The sequence below is a fragment of the Falco peregrinus genome, chromosome 2 (genome assembly GCF_023634155.1).
Source record: "Falco peregrinus isolate bFalPer1 chromosome 2, bFalPer1.pri, whole genome shotgun sequence".
In the NCBI taxonomy this organism is placed as follows: domain Eukaryota; kingdom Metazoa; phylum Chordata; class Aves; order Falconiformes; family Falconidae; genus Falco; species Falco peregrinus.
This window is the reverse complement of record NC_073722.1, coordinates 33,114,360-33,134,971: the sequence shown is the minus strand read 5'-3', so window position 1 is coordinate 33,134,971 and position 20,612 is coordinate 33,114,360.

Genomic DNA, 20,612 nt, shown 5'->3' with positions numbered 1-20,612 from the left:
ACAAATAGCAGCTACATACAAAAACATATTTGCAGAGTATTATGGCTATGCAATAGGTCCATATCAATTTCACAGTTATTAATCTATTACATAACTTTTAATCCTTGGTGAATGTTTAATAATCAGTATTCAAATAACATACATTTACTGTCCTATTAAATCTAAATTAATTGTGGCTCAGGGAACATTAATTTAAAAGGTTACCTATTTTCCCAGCAGATCTGATCTTTGTTTCATATTTTTCCATTAAAATTAGTGTTAAAGACAGAGCAAATTTGTTTCATTTAGAATATAGTTACTAGGTGCTCTGAATACCCTTGAATCACGTTCTGCCAGGCTTTTCTGCTAATAGTGATATTAAAAATTCTCTCCCATTTTCTTCTAGTGTAATTAGCATTACCTGGAGATAATAAAATATCACATGTTTGTTTAGGAAAAGTAATCCCTATTGACTGAAGGAACTGACATTCAGCAGTTCATTAAAATCAGCAAGTCAAAATTTGTCTGTAGGATTTACATATTTTGAATTTACAAAATGACCAACTCTCAGGAAGGGATGAAAGACTGAAATTTTTTGAAATACATTTCTTCTTTAAATTAATCAGGATCACCACAGAACTGACCTAAAAGTGACGGTATCCCATGCAGTCCTCAGCATAACAAATGTGAAAAGCTGCAGTAATGCTGGATTTAGACCTTGGATTCTGTTATTTGATGAAGACTGCACAGCCATGAGCAATAACTGGCATCAGAGTATTTTTATCTGAGAACTGAGATATTTCATTAGAGAAAGGAATAAGATTCCTTGAAATTAATGCCAGAAGAAGCTGTTGAATCATATAGTCTGACATATAAGAAGCCATCAAAAGCCTGCATTGACCTCTTGTATCTTATTCAAGATCGACCAAATTGTATCTGATTCAAGCTCTCTAGAAAGATATTTCTGAGAACATCCAGAGCTAGAGATTTCATTGCTTCTTTTACTAACCTATTCCCAATGACTGTTCACCTTCAATTTTAAAAAATAAATGCACCAATTTGAACCTTTCTGCCTTCAGTTGTTCTATTTTTAAAAGCTAGTATAAAGGCATTGTTCAGCACCCTATATCTAATTCTCAGGATTGTATCCATACACTCTTACCATACCACCTCTTCGTTTTTTTAAAGCCAAACAACCTCTGACATACACAAGTGTTCCCAGCCCTTTTGTGAATCTTTTCTTCACTCTCTCCAGTTTCTCAACATACCTAAAAAATGCAGTCACCAACACTGTACACAGTATTCCAATACTAGTCTCATCAGTGCCATAACTTCTTTGTTCCTACTTACCATTATTTCCACTGCTTGTTTTGGTTTTCTGCCACTGCACATTGAAAATCAGTGTCCAGGAGCCCACTGAACCACCTGTTGTTTTGTAGATCTACCTCGAGTTCTTTGTCCTGTCTAGATACCATGCCTACATATATCCATGTATGTGACAATATGAAGATGCATATAAATTTTAAATACAAACAGTACAACAGGCTGCCTCATGTATTGCATGTTAGTTTTCCATTAAAGACTCCATATTCTGAAATCAAATTTTTGATGTTCTACTGATAGACCTATTACACTGATGCTATAATAACATCTAACATACAAACCACAAGCACAGCAGAACAGTGTTCTGGCTGTTTTTCCCCAAACCATTCCCACTGAAACCTGTAATTTTCAGATTAGAGTCATAGTATAATTTAGATTGGAGTGGACCTCTTTACATCATCTGTTTCAGCTCCAGCTCTGAGCAGGGCCAATTTCTATGTTAGATCACATTGCTCTGGGCCTTACCTAGTTCTTATCCAAGTTCCGTGAAAATTGCCGTGCTGTAATCCTAAGGGACCAGTATTATTACCCCATACATATTACCCATCACTGTCACGCGGCATTATTTATTTATTTCCAGGATTGAAATGACAGTGTTGGATAGCACCAGAACTAAGTCTCTCATAAGACATACTAGAAACACCTCAGTGTAAGGAATCTTGAAATGTATTATTTATTGAAGGCTTAACCTGAAGAATGCGTATCCGATTGTTACCATATAGCACTGATTCCTTTTAAACCAGAATGCTGCTGTTTGGTATAGTGTTACACTACTCAGAGAAATCTGTGAAGTTACCTCAATCATTCAAACTTTGTGTCAGGACAAAATGAGCTCAAAATATTTAAGAGGTGTGCTTAAATGACTGACAGATATTAATTTATAATTTTCCCCTGTTGATCAATTCAATCCTGTGTTAACTTTTGCTGTACTTTTCCAGCTTAAAATTTCAAACAGGTCATTATGCTTTGACCTGTTGGCACAACAGTAATACTGCTTCTGTTCTGTGGAATTCATTCAGCTTTACAAGACATATTAAATTGAACATCTCTGAGTAAGAGAGATGCTTAGCTGACTCGCCTTGGAGTCTCAGCCACAAACTAATTGAGCACTGAAACAAAAATAAAAGTATCCTTTATAGATGTTGTAGGACATTCTCCATGGCCACAGCAAAGAGACAAAATCAAATGTGTTATTTTTATGACACACAAGACTTCCAAATATGAAATATGTAGGTTTTAACTGTATTTTCTCTGTGTGGACATGTTAAGTTTGTCCAGTAGTTCCCATTTTGCGGCATCTTGCAGCCAGGCCATGTTCTCATGAGTTTGCCATGCTATGTTGTACCTTTTCTCCCACTCCATAGTACTGCATAGCAGATGTGTCAACTACCTACCTGTTGCTGGCAGGCAAAGTCACAGAGGAGAATGGAGGCTGACATGATATGCCATGTCAGCTGAGCAGTCAAAGGATTGCTGTTAAAAAGCACATTCCTGAAGTGCCAGGCTAGCACTGAGCCTCTCTGGCCAGATTCACATCTGTTGCATAGAACATTATTAGAATCTGGGTCTGTGTTTGCTGCAGAGATAAAACAGTGTTGGTGAGGACTCTTCCACAGCTCTTTCTAGGGTCTTGATCATCCGATGCTCTCTGTCCCTTGCAAGTTGAATATTGTCAGGGAGTGCAAGCCTCTTAATCTTGTCCAGTCTGAGAAAACAGGGAGTGTTTAAAAAGAAGCTAAATTGTGTTAGCTAAAGAAATAATTTAGACAGATTTATTACCCTTTACATTGTTTAGCTGTTTGTGGCTGACCATTGAGTTTAAGGCCAAGATCCAAAAAGCTGCTGATATTTAAGTAATAAACATCTTTTTGGGTTAGTTCTCAGCTATTTTAAGAATCAGATATTTTGCGTTTCTCTGCACTTTTCAAATAGAGCCCATTTTCTTTGTCTCGACAGGACTCAATTTTTGTTTCTCATATAAAGCCAGAGATTATGTCATTTCTGGCTCTTGCTATCTCTGGCTTGCTGTACTGCCGTAGCACTGATGTTGTTAGCCCTGCCTTTAGTCTGTCTAGAGCAGTGATCTTTAGTCTCAGCTGATTCATGATCCAAAAATATTGAGCAAACAACAGTGCCAATGTTTCACTTTACTGTCTCTCTCACCCTGAAGACATACACATGGAAAACAAGAAGTACAGAGAACAAGAAGGGGTATGGTCTTGGTGGGCCAAAGGTGGAAGCCGCTTGCCTAGTCCAGTTTAAGCAGAACCTTCTCCTTTGCCCATTAATTTGTTGATCAAACTAGTTTTCATTAGTCGAGTGTTACTGTTTACTGCTTAGTTTAATATCAATCTCTGTTTCTTTGCCTCTGGAAACCAAGGGGAGGCTAAAATTATATTGCAATTTAAAAGAAGAGAATAAGTGAGTGTTGAGGAAAAATGAAGAAGAATTATAGGCCACTAAATTTAACTTCAATACCTGACAAATAACTAGAACAATTAGTAAAGCAAGAGCAATCGGTATGTAAACAGCTTGAAGAAAATGCAGTGATAAATCGGTAACACATTTGTAAGAAGCACAAATCAAGTGAAACCAAACTAATTGGTTTCTTTGATGGAATAATGAATGCATAAAGCAAAAGCAGTAGACAGAATTTCCTAATATTAGTAAGACACATACTGTTTGCACGTGGCATTCTCAGAAAGAAGCTAAATAAAGTTGGATTAAACGGAACCAGCATAAAACGAATACGCAGGTAAATAAATCAAACAATGAGAAACTTTATGAACAGTTGAGCTGGTAGCTGGGAGGAGACCAAAAAACTTCAGATGATCAAGCATCTTACATAGCTCAATTTAGATGTGAAGGGGTTTTGTTTGCCTTTTTTTTTTTTTTTTTTAAAGACCAACACCCCCCCCAAAAACAGAATCTAGTGTAAGAAACACCTAAATAAAGAAACTCAGCTGACCAGCAAAAATGACAGCCATTTTGGTTCTATGCCAGCAGCAGAATAGCTTACGTCAGCATAGTTTTTCTGCTACACAGCTGAGTTTCTTTATTTAGATGTATTAAATACTCCAAAGCATATCTAAATAGAGCTTTGATTGCTGCAGGATTATCTCAAATTTATTTGTTGACGTTGCTTCTGTTGACTGATATTTCTGTCCATTCATCTAAAAATCGCATGATTCATGAAATGTTTAGGCCTTTTTGTTGTGACTGAGTGAGAAAAGATGTCTAGTGGTATCACACATCACTGGGAACTTTTGCTGTTTTCTTTATAAAAGCTACTAAAGATTCTTTTGATTATCTATTTGGTTTTACCACAGTAAATAGGCATTCTATTGGCAGTTATGGCCACCTATGTGTTTTGACACCTAAGAGAATATTTTGGATTTTAAGAATACAGAACAAAAATTTGTTCTTGTCCCAAAAGCTGATGTGACAAGAGACAACAGGTGATAGAGACATGAAAGCCCAAGATATCAATGAAAGGGGTTTTGCAAAACTTATAGATAGCAATTGTAGCAAGAATATCAGCTGCCTCATCATTGTAAAGAATTTTCATAGCTATTAGAGGAAAGGAACATCTTTTAGAAGACTTAAAGGAGGATTATCAGGTTAGTTTTGCAGATTCTTACAAGACAACCTTTTCACGTAAGAAGGGCAGCACACACCTGAAAGAGTGAGCTAATCAAATCTGACCATGAAACACAACAGATGTGTTTTAGATATTAGAATAAAAATACATTGTTGAAAGAAGACATCAGCTGCAGAAAAGGATTGAAATGCAGAGCACAGAAAATAAGCAGATGCAATTAACAAAGCATTTTACGCAAGAAAAAGCAAATGCTGTTAATTGTTAAACAGTTGATTTTGTCTGCCCATGCAGACTGCAGTAGTATTTATTTTAAAGTATAATGAGTAGAACCAGTGAGATACAGGCAACAAATAAAATCCTAGCCAGTAAAACTTTTGCCACAGTCATTTCTGCCACAGTCATTAATATAGTCCGGATTGCATTAAAGTTGAAATAAATGCAAAACTGCTTCTGACTTCCCCAGGAATGGCTTTGCACTCATAAGCAATGTGCCTTCTAATTTCAGTCAAGTACCACATGACTCGAATAGTTAATTTTAAAAAGGGCAAGGATAAAATATCATTAGATAGATTGGGGTTACAAAATTGGGAGCTTATGTTTAAAATAATAAAAAAAAATACTGCATTGAGTATTTTCATGGAAAGTATGACATGTAAAGAATAAGGTAACTGTTCTCCGTAATTAATATTACCTCAAATGTGCATACTAGTACAATCACAATATTATCTCAAGACAAATTCAAGAGTTCAAAACATACAATAAAAATGAATGAATTTACGTTTCCCCCCTTATAACTCAGTTTCTAGGTAGGCATCTTCACTTCATAGGAAAGAATGACAGCAATTTAATGACAGTTTAATAGTGTACAGATACGAATAAATATTAGAATGCAAATACTGCTTGCTAATAACAAAATAAAGGATCCGGGCAAATTACAAATGGGAAATTTTGTTTACAATGAGCAGACTAGCCAGTAAACCAGTGTCTGTGGAGTTGCCATCACTGCAGACCCACATGGCTAGACTTGACGTTACAGTGTCAAAACAGAAGGCGTGAGATATGTTAAATTAGATTTACCAGGCAGTAAGGGCATTGTAAAATTTCAACTTTAAGTTCCCTATCTAATGTCCCAATTTTTACAGTCCAACTTATTGCCAGAACTGTTTTAGACATTGGTGTTTTGAAGCAACACAGTGAAGAGTACAGAGGGTTACATGGGCTCTAATGTTTACCATTCTTCCTTGTAAGTTATGATAGATTTAAATACTTAACTTTCTACTTTAGATCCAAAACCATTTGTTATAGCATACCTAAATAGATTTATTCATGTGTAACAATACTTTCACTTAAAAAAACCCCTACAATATCTGATTGAAGGAGGTCTGGTCAGAGCTTATAGCTCAAAATACATTTTTGGGAATGTTTCCTAGATGGTATAGAAAGGTATGTTTTTTTCCTTTTTAATTGAGATGTAGTATAAAAATACATATGTACACACACAGATAAATAGTTCTTAAAGAGTTTTAGTGTTTTTCAGATCTACCCCACAGAAATGCGTTTGGGCACATAAACATGAGAAAGAATACAAAACAAGATAACAAATGTTAAGATAATTATACATATGTCCTTTCTGAATGCCCCCAGGAAAAAAAGCAACTGCATAAGGTGATGGAGGTTATGTGATACCCTGAAGGTGAAGAAATCTGAATTACAGCTGTATATGAAATTTCAGGCTCAGATGCCTACTGCTCATAATTACTATTCTCCAAGTGCCATTCTACAGTGAGAAACACAAAAGCCAAGACTTGAAAGATTTTTAAGTGAACTATTAGCATAATTTATTTTCAAAGATATATATCCCACAAATTTCTACCAACATTTTTTTCCATAATAGAGATACAGCTTCTTCTGAGGTGTTGAAAGAGTACCGTGTAGTGGTCTACTATGCAATGGTCTAAACCAAGAATCAGAGACAGTATCTGAGTAAGACTAGGTGGCAGGAACATGAAGATTTTAAACAGGCAGAATTGTATTACTGGATGACATTTAGCCAAGGGAAATAGTACAATATGTGTTATCTCAGTTTCATTGAGTATAGTCAATCTAATTGTCATTTGCAATCTGGAAGAAAGCATCTCTAACACAGCCATGATTCAGTCCTCTTGTGGGCCATATATCCAAGACATGCAAGGCTCTCAAGACATCTATGCTGCACTCAAAAAAAAAAAAAACCAACCACCTTAGAAAACTAGCTCTTGCAGATACTAGCTGTAGCAAAGGCAACCTATAACACAGCTGTGGGTAGCCATATGGCCATGGCAGCACCAAGATCTGTGCAAGCTTGCCATCCAAATATTTATGTGAATGTTCAGTAGATCGCTAAGCATAATTGCTGGTACAATAACAGTGCTGACAGCACTCAAACTAGTTAGCTGAAACTCTAACCTCTCTAAGTGCACAGAGCTAATGACAACCTTCATTACAGCATAAATTTACTGCCGGAAGGAAGGGCATCACTCCTGACTTGCTGTTGAGATCCCTGTTTCCTTAAAGTGGCCTTTTGTTCAGTTCCCTAATTTTACCTAAGAGTGAACAGGCTTAATTACATGCAATTGTCATCTTCAGTACACAGGACCTAAGCCTTCTTCAACCATTAGTTTAGAGGGAAAGTTCCTTTGACCAGTGAAGGTTCATGTGCCTTCTCCTGAAGCACCTTGTGTGATCACTACCACACACAGGATACATAGGTGGATGCACTGAATCCAGTCCAGTATATCACCCCTTATGGTCCTAGATGACAGACAGGTCCTAGATGACTAGAAAAGCACTAGTAGTGAAATGGGAAGTTGGCTTCCCAGGCTGTGACAGCAGGCATAGGAAGGGAGTGAAAACGCATGAATTACAATAAGGTTATTCATGACACAGGAAAAAAATAGTATTGAAGGTGCCTAAAAAGACTTCAGTTATGATAAATTAAATTATCCTATACTAGTATGCTAGGACTTAGACATACATTTTAACATAGCACTACCTTGTTTGTATAAATAATAGCAGTGTACTGACATAGGTATGCTCACCCAAATTTCACTTGGGTCTCCAACTGCAATATCATTGTAAGTCAACAGTCTAATTTTACCACGCTTATCCAATTTTCCCACTAGAAAAAGCTCTTTGTAATCCATTATGGAATGATGACCATGGCTCTTAATATTTGTAATATAAGGGGCAGCTCCTCCCACAGGATTTTTCACAGATGTGAAACTGAGATCCACAACTGAGTTCACTTGCTTCCTCCACACCTTACCCCACCGGTCTGAGATACAGTCAAATTTTCTTTGACTCTCACTGGCCAGGAAACTTTGTGTTCGTATCATTTTTTGTTTTAACTAAGAGCATAACCATATCTAATCCACTTCACATTGAATGATCTAATCCTTTTTGATTTTGGAGCTGGGCAAAAGAGCTGTAAGCATTAACAAGTGTGTATTTCTGGCTTAAAATGCCTGGGCTGCTTGAGCTGACACTATGTACAGCTGCCTTGCTTAGGTAGCATTTGTCAATGAAAGACCCTCATCCTCAGCATTTGTGCCCCAGATAGTCTGGCAAGTCATTGTATTCATATCTTTAGCGTATGCTCCAATTTTCCTAGGCTCTTTTCTGAATAGGATATGTACCGTTAGGAGAACAATTCTTTCTTCATAAACAATGCCCAGGTTGATGACTGTATTGTTTATAAAACTCACCTGTTTTATAGTCAGGCAGTATATTATATAAATGTGAAAATAAAATGCTTATATTAGGGTCTTAAAGATGCACATCTGAAGACCTCTTTCCTCTCCTAAATGCAAATGCTATTAAAATCACTTTTTCAGCAATTAAAGAGCATTAGGTAGACTCTCAGTTAAGATAAATTTACCTCAAAAATGTATTCATCACTCTCTTCAAAACTAAAGCCCCAAAGCAAAATGCACATAGTTGCCAGCAGCTTTAGTTAAAGCTAAAATTAGCCATGCTGATTAAGTGGATTTTGCATAACCTTAACTCTTAATCCTTCATATTGGTCTTCTTTTCTTTGAAAAATCTTGAAGTACCAATAACCTAAAGGTTTATAGAGTCACTTTTTAATACTACTTAGTTAAGATTTAATCCTTTTTATAATAGTTAACATTGGCACCATCTTTTAATAGCCCAAGATTTCTAACATGCACTTGCTGAACAAAACAGACATTTTCAATTCCAGGGAAATAATGGCAACATACATAGAGCAGAAGAACTTTGATTTAAAGAATTAAAAAATGTACTTACAAGAGATAAAATGGAACTAACAGTAAATTAATCTCTCAGTTTTCACACTTTCTTTAAATAGTGTTCTTTTCATGCTTAATTCTCTCCCATTTTCTTTAACTCAGGTCCTTATTTTCTAACAGCTAGATTGCCTCCCATCTTACCTGCCTAAGCAAGGCATAAATTACTTTTTACAGTAAGACCAATATGGAATCTGACTTCAAGTATCTTTTTGAAAGTGGCCCCTGCTTTATAGAAACTTCCTCTGAAAAGGCGAGATTGTACTGAGTCTTGGATCATTCTCTTGCTGTCAGAGGAAAATTAAATTGCCGCCTTTAAAAGTTGAAATTGTCCCTATTCTTAGATCGGGACAAGGAGGAATGAGGTAGGTTGTTCTTTGTGAAGTGGTGTGTCATTGCAAACTTGGCTTTTGTTTAGGGCTGATCCTGCTAACAGAGGGTGTTCTCCCTGAAGATTTATTTAATACGTTTTGCTTCAGATTTGCTTGAGGCTAAGAGTGCAAATATTGTTAGTTACCCAAGCTCAGCCAACACCTGGAAGCTCATTAGTTTACTGTAATTCCTTTGTGTGCCCCAGCCCTGCCTCAGCGTTTCATAGCATTTGCTCATCTGCCTTTTTTTACAAAAAGTAATCAACCTTCACATTTTGTAATAATTGGCATTTTCTGATATTTACTTTTTTAGCACCAATAACTCAAAGACTTTGGCAGCCTTAGTGATCCTGCTTCCTTCACTTTAGAAATAATTAAAATAATTCAAAAAATGAGCTATTACAGGTAGATGGTAATTAGAGTTCACACCTCTGTTTTGCCAGTCACAATTTAAAAAATCAATTATAAGGCAAATTATTAATTAATTGAGTACTAAACATTTTTAGTCTTTTATATCATTTAGGCTTTTTTTTCTTTTGTGTTCAAGCATTAATTCATTAATTGTTTGAAACATCACTTCATCAGCAGTAAACTCAGAGCAGCTGACAGTTGTGTTTTGTTTATATATTTGATCAATACAACCAGCTGAAAACTTTCAGATCATCGATCATGTCATGTTCTGCTGAGTAATTGGCCAGTAAAACTGGATATTTGGAAACTGATGACTTAGTGGTTCAAGGGTCAGTCCAGTAAGAAACTGAAGCTAGCTAAAACAGACCTTTTTTTTCCTCTTTGTCTTTTTCTTCAGTAGGTGGTCTTCCAGATGATCCATGATCTCATCTCTAGTCTTAATGATATTTTTCCTCTTTATTAATGACAGATTGTTGTTTCATAGATCACCTTACTCCGCTGTCTGAACTGTATTGTAGAAGTACTAGCAACGGTATTCCAGATGGAGAGCTTAGTGACATTTATGCTTTTCTTAATGTTTTCTGTCCTTTTCAGTTATTTATGATTTTGTCAAACTTTCACCTTCATAGCTAGGATTTCTCAGATATGATCATTGACCAAAGGTCAGTTTTATCCTAGGTCACTTACTGAGTTTTAGAAAAAAAAAACACCCAAAAAACATTTTACCAGCTTTGTGATCATAAGTAAGTCATGTAACAGTTTGCTTTCTCTTACATGAACGGATGTGGATTTTTTTTCTTACAGAGCTTTAAGTAACACTCGTATCTGAAATCTTTGAAATTTATCTTGGAGAACACAATACAGACATGTTCTCTTCAGTGCTTTGTTACCAATCTATTCCTATTTGGTAGAGTTACACAGGTTATCCAAGCTATGTGTCTTTTTTAATGGTATGGGCCATATGTAGAAAGAAACAGAACTTTAGGAAAGAAATGAAATTATGAGATCGCCAATGTTTGGGAACTTGAATTAATTCCTCTCCTCTTGATGGGGTTTCTGTCTCAGAGTAAGTGCATGCAAACATTTATCTCACTTAATGATGCAGTGACTTTGCATAGGAAACTAGCACCTAGGAGAGACTCCACAATGGCCAAAGAATCATAAAGAGACATAGTAACTGAAGAAGTGAGCGGGATGAGTGAACTTACGGGGGGTTACAGGTATCAGATGCTGTGAGTGGAATAATGGCATTACTCCATAGATTTCCCTGAACTAGGCTCAAATAATCAAACAAAATTTTTTGGCTATTTCCAGCTTTTAAAATAACTTTCCTTCATTTATCATAGTGATACATATCTACACTGTATATACACAAACATAGTTTGAGAGGAGTTTGTATTCAAGTTTTAATGATTGTTAAGAGGATAAATTTTAAAGTACTAGGTGGGCAACGACAGAGATAAACCACAATGGAAAAGCATAGCAATTTGTTGATGCTGTCCAATGAAAAAGCTATTGTTTGCAGATAGATTTGCCACATCTGTTAAAGTTCTAGTCGTACAGTCAAATACTTATCCACCCTTTTAGTAGATTGTGATCACAACTCACTTCAAAAAGTTAATTATGTCTTTTATAAAATCACCTCTTTCCTTTACAGATTCGCAGCAGAAATTTGAATGATAAAAAGGTAATCTCTAATGTCATTACAGTATTCATGTTTGAATTGGTTATATACTGAACACAAGCCTTTAAGATTTCCTTCTCCACAGGAGCTGAGATTCTGTAGTATTGACTTTAATAGGCAATCATTCAACTTCAAAACTTTTAAAATACAAAATAAATTCAGTAGAAGAAACTTGCTATTGCAAAGTTATGGATGAAAAGATACATTTCAGCATCCACTCAGCAACATACAGGTTACTGCATAGAAGGGCAGAGCTGGGATACATGATTTTGAGTTTCAGGTCTTCTTTCTGACATTTTAACATTTGAGTTATAAAGTTCCATTAATGTCAGTTTTTGAAGGAATATACAAAGTTTCATATTCTGTTGAGCATTTCTACAGACATGCTTTCCAGAACAAAGCAGCACTGTAAACTTACTTTCAGCACGTGCATAAATATAAAAGACAATTAAAGCTAATAAAAAGCTATCTTTCCAATTTTTGTAATTGTGTGTTGTAAAGCAAAACATCTATCTGCACATTTTCCTGACTCCAGAAATGTGCTCAGTTGCAGATAATTCTGCAGTAGATGTGAGAAGGTACAGATAAGTATTGTCCCCTGATAAGGACATCTGCCTGATGAAAGATCTAAATATTTTCTTAATCCTTATATTGATCTTATGTATGGCTTTTGAGAAATCATTTCTCTTGGGACTCTGTTCTCCTGTATAGTGTCTTTTCAGGGACAAAAGACTTGTGCATAACAGTACTGGAATCTTTTAGCACTGGAATGCTTACTGTATTTTGGTAGGAAAAAATTGGTATCAGTTGAATTTTTTAAGTATTCTTTGTCTTTTGACAGCGTTATTTCCTCCTTACTGTGTTCTCTTTCTTTTGTTCCATCTGTGAACTCTTCTCATTTGAAAACTCAGCACTTTCAAGGGAAAAAAATTAAAAAAAAGTTCAAAAATTAAATATTGGCTTTTTTTTTTTTTTTTTTAAATAGGGGAGAGAACAAACCAATGCCTAGAGAAATTAATGGCTGTAAAGTATTCCATGCAAATAATCAGGTATTGCCAGAAACAGAAGTTATATTAATCACAAGATCTTATTTTAACAAAATATTCCCAGCTTGCTTTGTCATGCTGGCATTCTCATCAAACTTTCCTAGGAGAACAAGGGTTTTGTTTTGTTTAAACCTTCTCCTTGAATGGCAAAGGTATGCTTAAGGCACTAATGCAGCTGTCTTAACAATTGCAAGCTTTATAACCAATAGCACATGACAGAGCGTGCTGAGATACATATCTTGGGTCTCTTCTAGGCATTGGTCCAAGATTCTGTGCTGTAACTGCAAGAGAAATACAGAAACTGCAGTCTTTAGAAAATCCTTAGAAATCTTATATATAGAATATGTTAATGAGGAGGTGACTAATCTTGACTAGGAGAGTGAGAATGAAAGAAAAAAATCCCAGTCCCTTTTGCAACATTCCATTGCCATAGTGGAAGTTCAACCATGTTGAAAGAAGGTTGAGAAAATAGGTTTTAAAATATCAGTTACATTTATATGAAAAACAACATCTTGTTGGAGGAAAAAATTTAGGTACTATTAATATATTTTGTCTTTTCTTCTCCTTTTGTTATATTTTCTTCTCCTTTTGTTCAGGTTCATTAAATGGTTCATTTCTGTGAAAGCTAAGACCTGATCCAACTTCCAAAGGCTTCAATGGAAAACTTGTGTTGGTTTTGTTTGTAGAGGCTGAGTCCAAAATGGGAATGTTTTTGTATTGTACTTGTCAGAAGTGTGATGGAATTTGCATTTTTCCACTGCACTCTGGGGAATTCTGCACCATTATGTTTAAAAGGAAGAAAACAGTGAAGATGAAAAGATGAAGTTTTAAAAGCAGAGGTTATTATTAAATTCTTTCTTTTTTACAGTTGAAAACTGACAGATCTGTTAGAATGAGGATATTTTGTCAGAATGCAGCATTGTGATACATTTTTATCAATACGATGCCCAGAATGCCAAAAAAAAAGGAGAGGAATTTCTAATTTCAGTGCAGGATAGCCAATACATGCTGCTTAGGACACTCATCTGGTTAGTGAAAAATTCATGTTCTAACCTGATTCAAGGCAAAGAAGGAACCAGACTTTTTTCTTGCAAATATTTCAGTCAACACCTCTAATAACTAGTGCATCTAATTCTTCATTGGTTTGGACCACGAGTCTGACTACCTTTTTCTTTTCAGTCTCAAATTTGTCCTGGTATGGACCTGAGGTGTCTGAAACATGAGACTTTTTGCAGGAAGAAAACAAGATAGCTTTAGCATCTCCAGACACTGAAGGAGCAAATCAAAATTGGGACACCAATGACACACACTTGTCATCATACCTCTCTTGCCTATCAATTAAAAGTCATTAAAAGTCATTAAAATTTGGACCAGTGTAAGCCTTGGAAGAAGTACACTTTACATAAGCTCAGTGGAGAACTTGCTAGAGTTTGTTTGTGTGATCTGCCAAAGATTCAGTCTGCTTTGAGAATGCCTCAGCCCCTCTCAGCTTCTTTGCTTTAACTGTGTTGGGCTGTTCCTACAGAGATTGAGCAGGCTCCATGCTAGAGTTCAGAGGCCAAACAAAACTTTCCTGCCATTTTCCTACTGCTGGCAAGGTTTAAAAAAAACCAAACCAAACCAAACCATAACAAAACAAAAAAAAAAACCCCACAACCCAAAACAGACGGCTAAGATCAGGAATGCAGGCCAGAAGCACAGTATAAAAATAATTGATAATCAGTAGAGCACACTGCTGCAGAACTTGGAACTCACATAAAGTTACTCAGTCTTTGGCAGGGAAACAAATAACTGAAACCAATGACAAGCTGTAGTAATAGTCCACATAAAAGGTAACGGCTTTGCATTGGTGCAACTTCTTGCCTTGGCTCAGACTGAGAGGAAAGTCGTGTGGGTAGCAGCACCAGTGGACAGTTTTTAAATACATTTAATGACCTGCTATATGTATTCTGCTAAGATAATGGTAATTTACAAAATCTACTTTTCAAAGGCTAGAAAATAAAATGTTGCCTTTGTGTCCCCCGCCCCAATCTATGTCATAGATCATGATGTAGTCTTTTAATTACAAAAACACCCACTATTTTTAAGGCCTCCATGGGAATGTAAGGAGCCAGCAACACTTCTGAGAGCTCAGTATGTGTGTTCACCCAGCCTTCACATCCTCACAGCTTTAACTGTTGCCTCCTACTGGATATTGATCACTCCACAGCCAAAAGCTTTAATACAACTATTACTAGGTCTATTCACCAGTTTAGTTTGAAAGAGGCAATTAAGGCAGAGAGATACAGAGGAGCTGGATCCAAAAATAGACTTGCTTACCCATAAACTCCACGTTTTTGTTGTGTGCTTATAAAATGCTTTAGTATTTAATCAGAAGGGAAAAATGAGTATGATTTCATCTATACTATGCAACTGTTCAGTTTTCCCTGTGCCAGGCTAAAACATAAGGAAAGATGTGTTTTCTTTGCTTAGTAGAAAACCTTTGTGATGATGAAAAGGTCAGTGCTGCACCATTATACCTACCATTTCCTTTAATCTTTTTTTATTATTATTTATGTGTTCGAATCAAGCAAGAGAGCTATGTTAAACAGTTGTATTGATTTTTTTCTTTTGATTCTATTACTTTAGCTTCAGGGTCAGGTACATCTTTTATGATATTCCCAGAATAACATAATCCTGAGACATCACTACACATCTGTAATACTGTTTGGAAAACCATATATATATATATATATATATAAAGCACAAGTTGTTTGAAAAATAACCTGTATTTACTGAATACCAAATAGGTCTTTGGATTACTTTGTCAAATTAAAGTACTGCTGTACTACTTATCTCCCTTTCCAGGTGCAAGCAGTAGTGTTCACTAATATTTTGCAGGATAAAAATGAAGAGTACAATGGACAGTATTTCTTGCAAAAGGAAAAAATATTTACAGCATAATGGCGTAGCACAAATCTTTTGAAAAGTAATATCAACTACTGTCTCTCATAGTGTGCTGCTGCTTAATAGTAGATAGTTCCATATTGCTGATATAGGGAAGTGAATTTTATATAAATGCACTAATATAATGGGATTTCTGAATCCTGACTGGTGGAAGAAGCTTTTCAAGCATATTTGCTAAAGTCATAGTCAATGTCATTAGTCATAGTCAGTGACATTAGAAACAGCATTTCTGTAAGAAAAGAAAATGAAAGACACAGTTTCACTGCTATAAAAACTAGTCTCACTATTTCTAGCCAATTCTGAAAACAAAATGTGGGATTTTACAGGACTTAATACATATCATAAATGTTGGAATAATTTGGTTTAGTCAATATATCCTCAGTATAAAATTGGTCTAAGCAGAATCATTTCCTAGTTTCTTCTATGCATGCATGAAAATAAATAATTAAAAAAAAAAACCCTTGAAAGGAAAAAACCAGTAATTTTTTTAAAGAATTTTTCTAGGTTATTAGTGTTTTGGTAAGAAAACCTGCACAGAAAAAAAAAAAAAAAAAAAGCTCTATGACCATTCAGTTTAAAAACCAGGTTTATCTGAGGGGTTTGATTTTGGGGTTTTGTGTGATTTTGTGCATCTTGCTTGAAGCATCTCCCACAGTATTAGCATCTGTACTGTGTCTCCTTTAAGTATATTCTTTGGTGCCTAATATTATAGTTGCACCTATCAGTTGCAACACCAGCATCAGTCTATCCATTTATTCAGCCACGTATTCTCACAAACATTAGTTTTCTGTCAGATTTGGTTGGTGCTGGCTAGTGATTTCCATTGGTATCTGTAGGGCTGATAGACTGCGAGGACAAAGCTTCATCATCCCTGTAAGCATTCAAACTTCTCAGCAGCATTTTTACCCACTGCGTGATGTGACAGGAGCACACGCTCCTGCCTCCCGGGAATGCAGCGGCAGCAGGGCCCGTGGGGGGGTGGGTGCGTGGGGTGGGTGCTACAGACTCTGCAAGCTCTGCCCTGCTTTGGTTTCTTCTTGTTGATTGCATGTGGGGTCAGAAGCAAGCAAAAAAATCAGAGCTTTGCTCGGAGATATGTAAACTGTGAGTGTTTGAGTGGGGGAATAATACAGACATCACATATATAATCTCCCAGGAATAAAACCCAAGCGATATGACAGGTTTCTAAGAGTAAATATGATTTATCTTTTCACAAGGAAGAAGTTTTAGAAGCATCAAAACAAGATACTGGGCCCACATTTTCAAAAGAGTCAAATTTGACCTCTAGATTTGCATTCATATGGACACTTAAATGTTGTTCCAGAGTAAGGTAGCCCTTAGGTAAGATGCTGGGATTTTGAAGTGTACGTACTGTAAAAAAAATGGGGCATACTGGTTTTAAGGCAGAACTTGGTATATGCAGCAGAGATTATGTGTACGTGATTTTTCAAAATTCAGCTGCGTAGTGAAATAGCCTACAGATTCGTGACATAAATAGGGAAACTACTGCTTTCATACACACATAAGATTTCTTTGCCTTTGATTTAAAAAACGTTAACAAGTTTAGTTTAAAATCATTCAGATCTTTCATTTAGATCTGTTTTAGCCAATCTGATTAGGTACAGCAGATATTTTCCTGGCAAAGTCATATCGAGCAAGTCTGCCAGTAGGTAACTCTACAAATGTCTTGAAATTCAGTTTCTAAAAAACGTAGGCAGCTCTGCCTGAAACATCAGTGAAGGGATGCTGTCTCAGCAAACAAGTTGCATTCACAAAGGACCAGGGGGTCTGCCTATGCTTCTGGTATTTTTTATGTTGGTTTCCATATATATCTCCTCCTTTTTTATCCTGACATTTCTGCATGATGGCTCATTGTTTTTAAACTTGTTCACCTAGAAGGTGAACAATCCAGAAGCGTGGAACAGCAGGACATGCCAAGATATAAATGAATAGAGCGTGGTTTTACATGAAAGGGCTTTTGCCAGGTTTTCTACTGAAGTGTGCAAATTTAAAGCTGTGGATCAATGCCCTGCTCTCTGCACACTCAATGCTGGGTCACAACATAGTGACAGTGACAAACTCCGGAGCGGCCAAGCCCACTTAAAAATACTGTGTGGAGGCACTCAGCAATAAAGGACAATGCCTTCAACAGCCGAGAGCTACCAAGGACTTTTGAAGACTGATAACCAATATGGAATATCACTTTACATACATACTATACATCTTAATGCTGTGCCATGCAGAATTGTTGAAACTGGTCTTTGGTACGGGGAGTGATGTAACACTACTTTGGTGTTCTGCTATAGTTTGTGTAGAGTTATTCCCAGCAAGATTAATTTGCATGAGCTCCCTAACTGGAATTAACTTGCTCACAACTAGCTTTAGCTCTCCAAGATATTGTACACATATATCTGGTATTGGAAAGCTTATAGTGGCTGGCATTTTATCAGCAGTTTCCTCAGCAATATCAAAAAATTCAAGCTGCATGATGCAATTACCAGAAGCAGTAGGAAAATATTTTATTTCTTCAGTCTCATGCTCTTTTACAGTCTTTTAGCCAGTGGCTCACTGTTATGTCATTCACTTCATGAAGGACAACACTCGGTTTGTTAAAAGGATGGCATTACTTTTAAGTTTTCTTCCAGGAAAAAAATTCATAGCTTCAAAATCTCTATAACCATCTGACTGATAGTCTGTTTTACCGGTGCCTAAATGAAGAAGAGAACTGATGGTTGCACAGCTGCTTTAAGATGAGTCATTACTTCTTTGCTTATTCTTTAGTAGTTTTGCCCAAATTTCACTGTTTTTCTCTGCTGCTCAGTTACAGATTCTTGCCTAGTTTTCCTGATGTTCTTAATTTTAAATCTGTTCCAGCATTACAGCTCTCCAGATTTCTACCTGTTACCATCTGTTGATTTTTTACCCAAATATTTTTCTTCTGTTTTCTAAACTAAATCTCATTGCAATATTCTGCCCATGTTTCTAATCTTCCCGTGACCCCTTGTATTATTTCTCCATCTTCAGCAGTGTGCTCAGCTCCTCCTAGTTTAATAGGTCTGCAGATTTCATTAATGTACCATTTACTCCCTCTTCTAGCTCATTATTGAAGCTATTAAATGAGATCAGAAGTAATACTAATCTTTGTGTACTGCACTAAATGCCTCCCTTCAAAGTTATTGTTTATCATTACCCTTCATTGTTTGTCATCGCCCTTCATTCAGTCAACATGATAGTTCATTTCCAATTTGATTTAAGTTTGGGAACAGAATTTTGACACACTGGAGATGTGAGAAGAAAGGCTAATCAACAATCCAGCAGAGGCTTCTAATTAAGGCTCAGTTCAGGGTATCAAAATTAGGGGTCCTCTACTGCAGCCACAGTATAAGGTGAAAACTGTCTCCATAACTTAATTTAGAACACCTTAAGCTCAGTGCTAAAATATCCTAAAGAAAACATTACACTGCTCAAATTCAGACATGTGACAGTATAGCTTCTGCTCTCTATTCATTAATTTTGTATTACTGTTAAAAAATCAAGTTTGTCTGGCAGACTTCAAAGCGTTTTAGTAAATTTGTTTTCTCAATAGCTGTTCCATTATGTTGCCAGGGAGAGAAGCTAAATTTATGAGTAGTAATTACAGACAACTCACAGAATATGTGAACTTCTATCTTTGGCTGTTTCAGAGATGTACAGTCTTGCTTGCAAAGCAGCTATATCCTTCTTCTGTTCCTGCACAGTGTAAAATTTCAGGAGGAGGTTTTAATTTTCACAATGCCTTCAATGTTTAATTTCTAAATTCCTTAGTAAATACTATTAAACATATTTATAATTTGTCAATAGGAAGCATCCATTCACTTAGGAAAAACTAGTTTTGACAAGGTGCAATTCCTCTGATAATAATTAATCCCACATGCTTTCAGGGTCCAACACCAAAGCCTGTTCATTCTTCACCTTAAAATAATACATAGCATTTTATAAAGTCAGGTTGCCAACCCTTAGCATCAGGGCCAATTACTCGTGGACTTTATTGACTTGCCAAAAATATCTTTGTCCAAATACATTTGGATATCCAGGAACTGTTTGATTTTTCCTAGGAATACTTGGCTTGAGCTCATTTAGTGGCATATAGACTGTGTCAGTGCAAACGAAAAAACCTAAAACCGTCTGGAAAAAATTTGCCTCTAGGTAGAACTGAGATCTCCTACAATTTTTTATTTATATGTGTTGAACAAAACAGTTGGACAGTGCAATACTGAAATTCAGGTTGGGGTCAGGTTTTCTGTTAGATGTAGGAAAAATTATCTGAGTAAGAACGTGGGTGCATTCTAGGGGCCATGACATGTAGTGGGTCTAATAGAAATTTAATTGCAAATCTGATACTGCAACGGCGTGGGTTCATGAGTCCAGAAATGCAACCAGAAGTGGGGTCAAAAATCTAGAAATTGGGTTGCCAGAAGAGTTTGAGATTAGTTGTTATAAATGCAGCTTCTCTGAATTTGAAAGCTCTGCAACTTTCAGTATCTGCCCACTTATCTGGCATAGCCTGCTATCTCATTACTGTGAATCTGCCTTAACCTCTGAGGCAAATTTTGTTCACTCTTCCCCAGACTGCTTATGGAATATTTTCCTCCCACTCAATCTCTCCTAAAACCCATCTCTGTCTCTGTTGATTCCTGCTAGGGAATCAGCAGTGACAATTTTTAGCCTTGTTTTTATGGTTAAGCATTTTTATAAAACTTTTTATTGGGTTTTTATTGCTACTATCTCCTGTCTGCCCCTCTTCCCCTATTATTGAGTTACATATTTATTATATCTCTTGTGAAATTGAATTGTATGATTTTCTGGGAAAAGATTTAATGTCACTTACATTTTCAAAGGTACCTACCA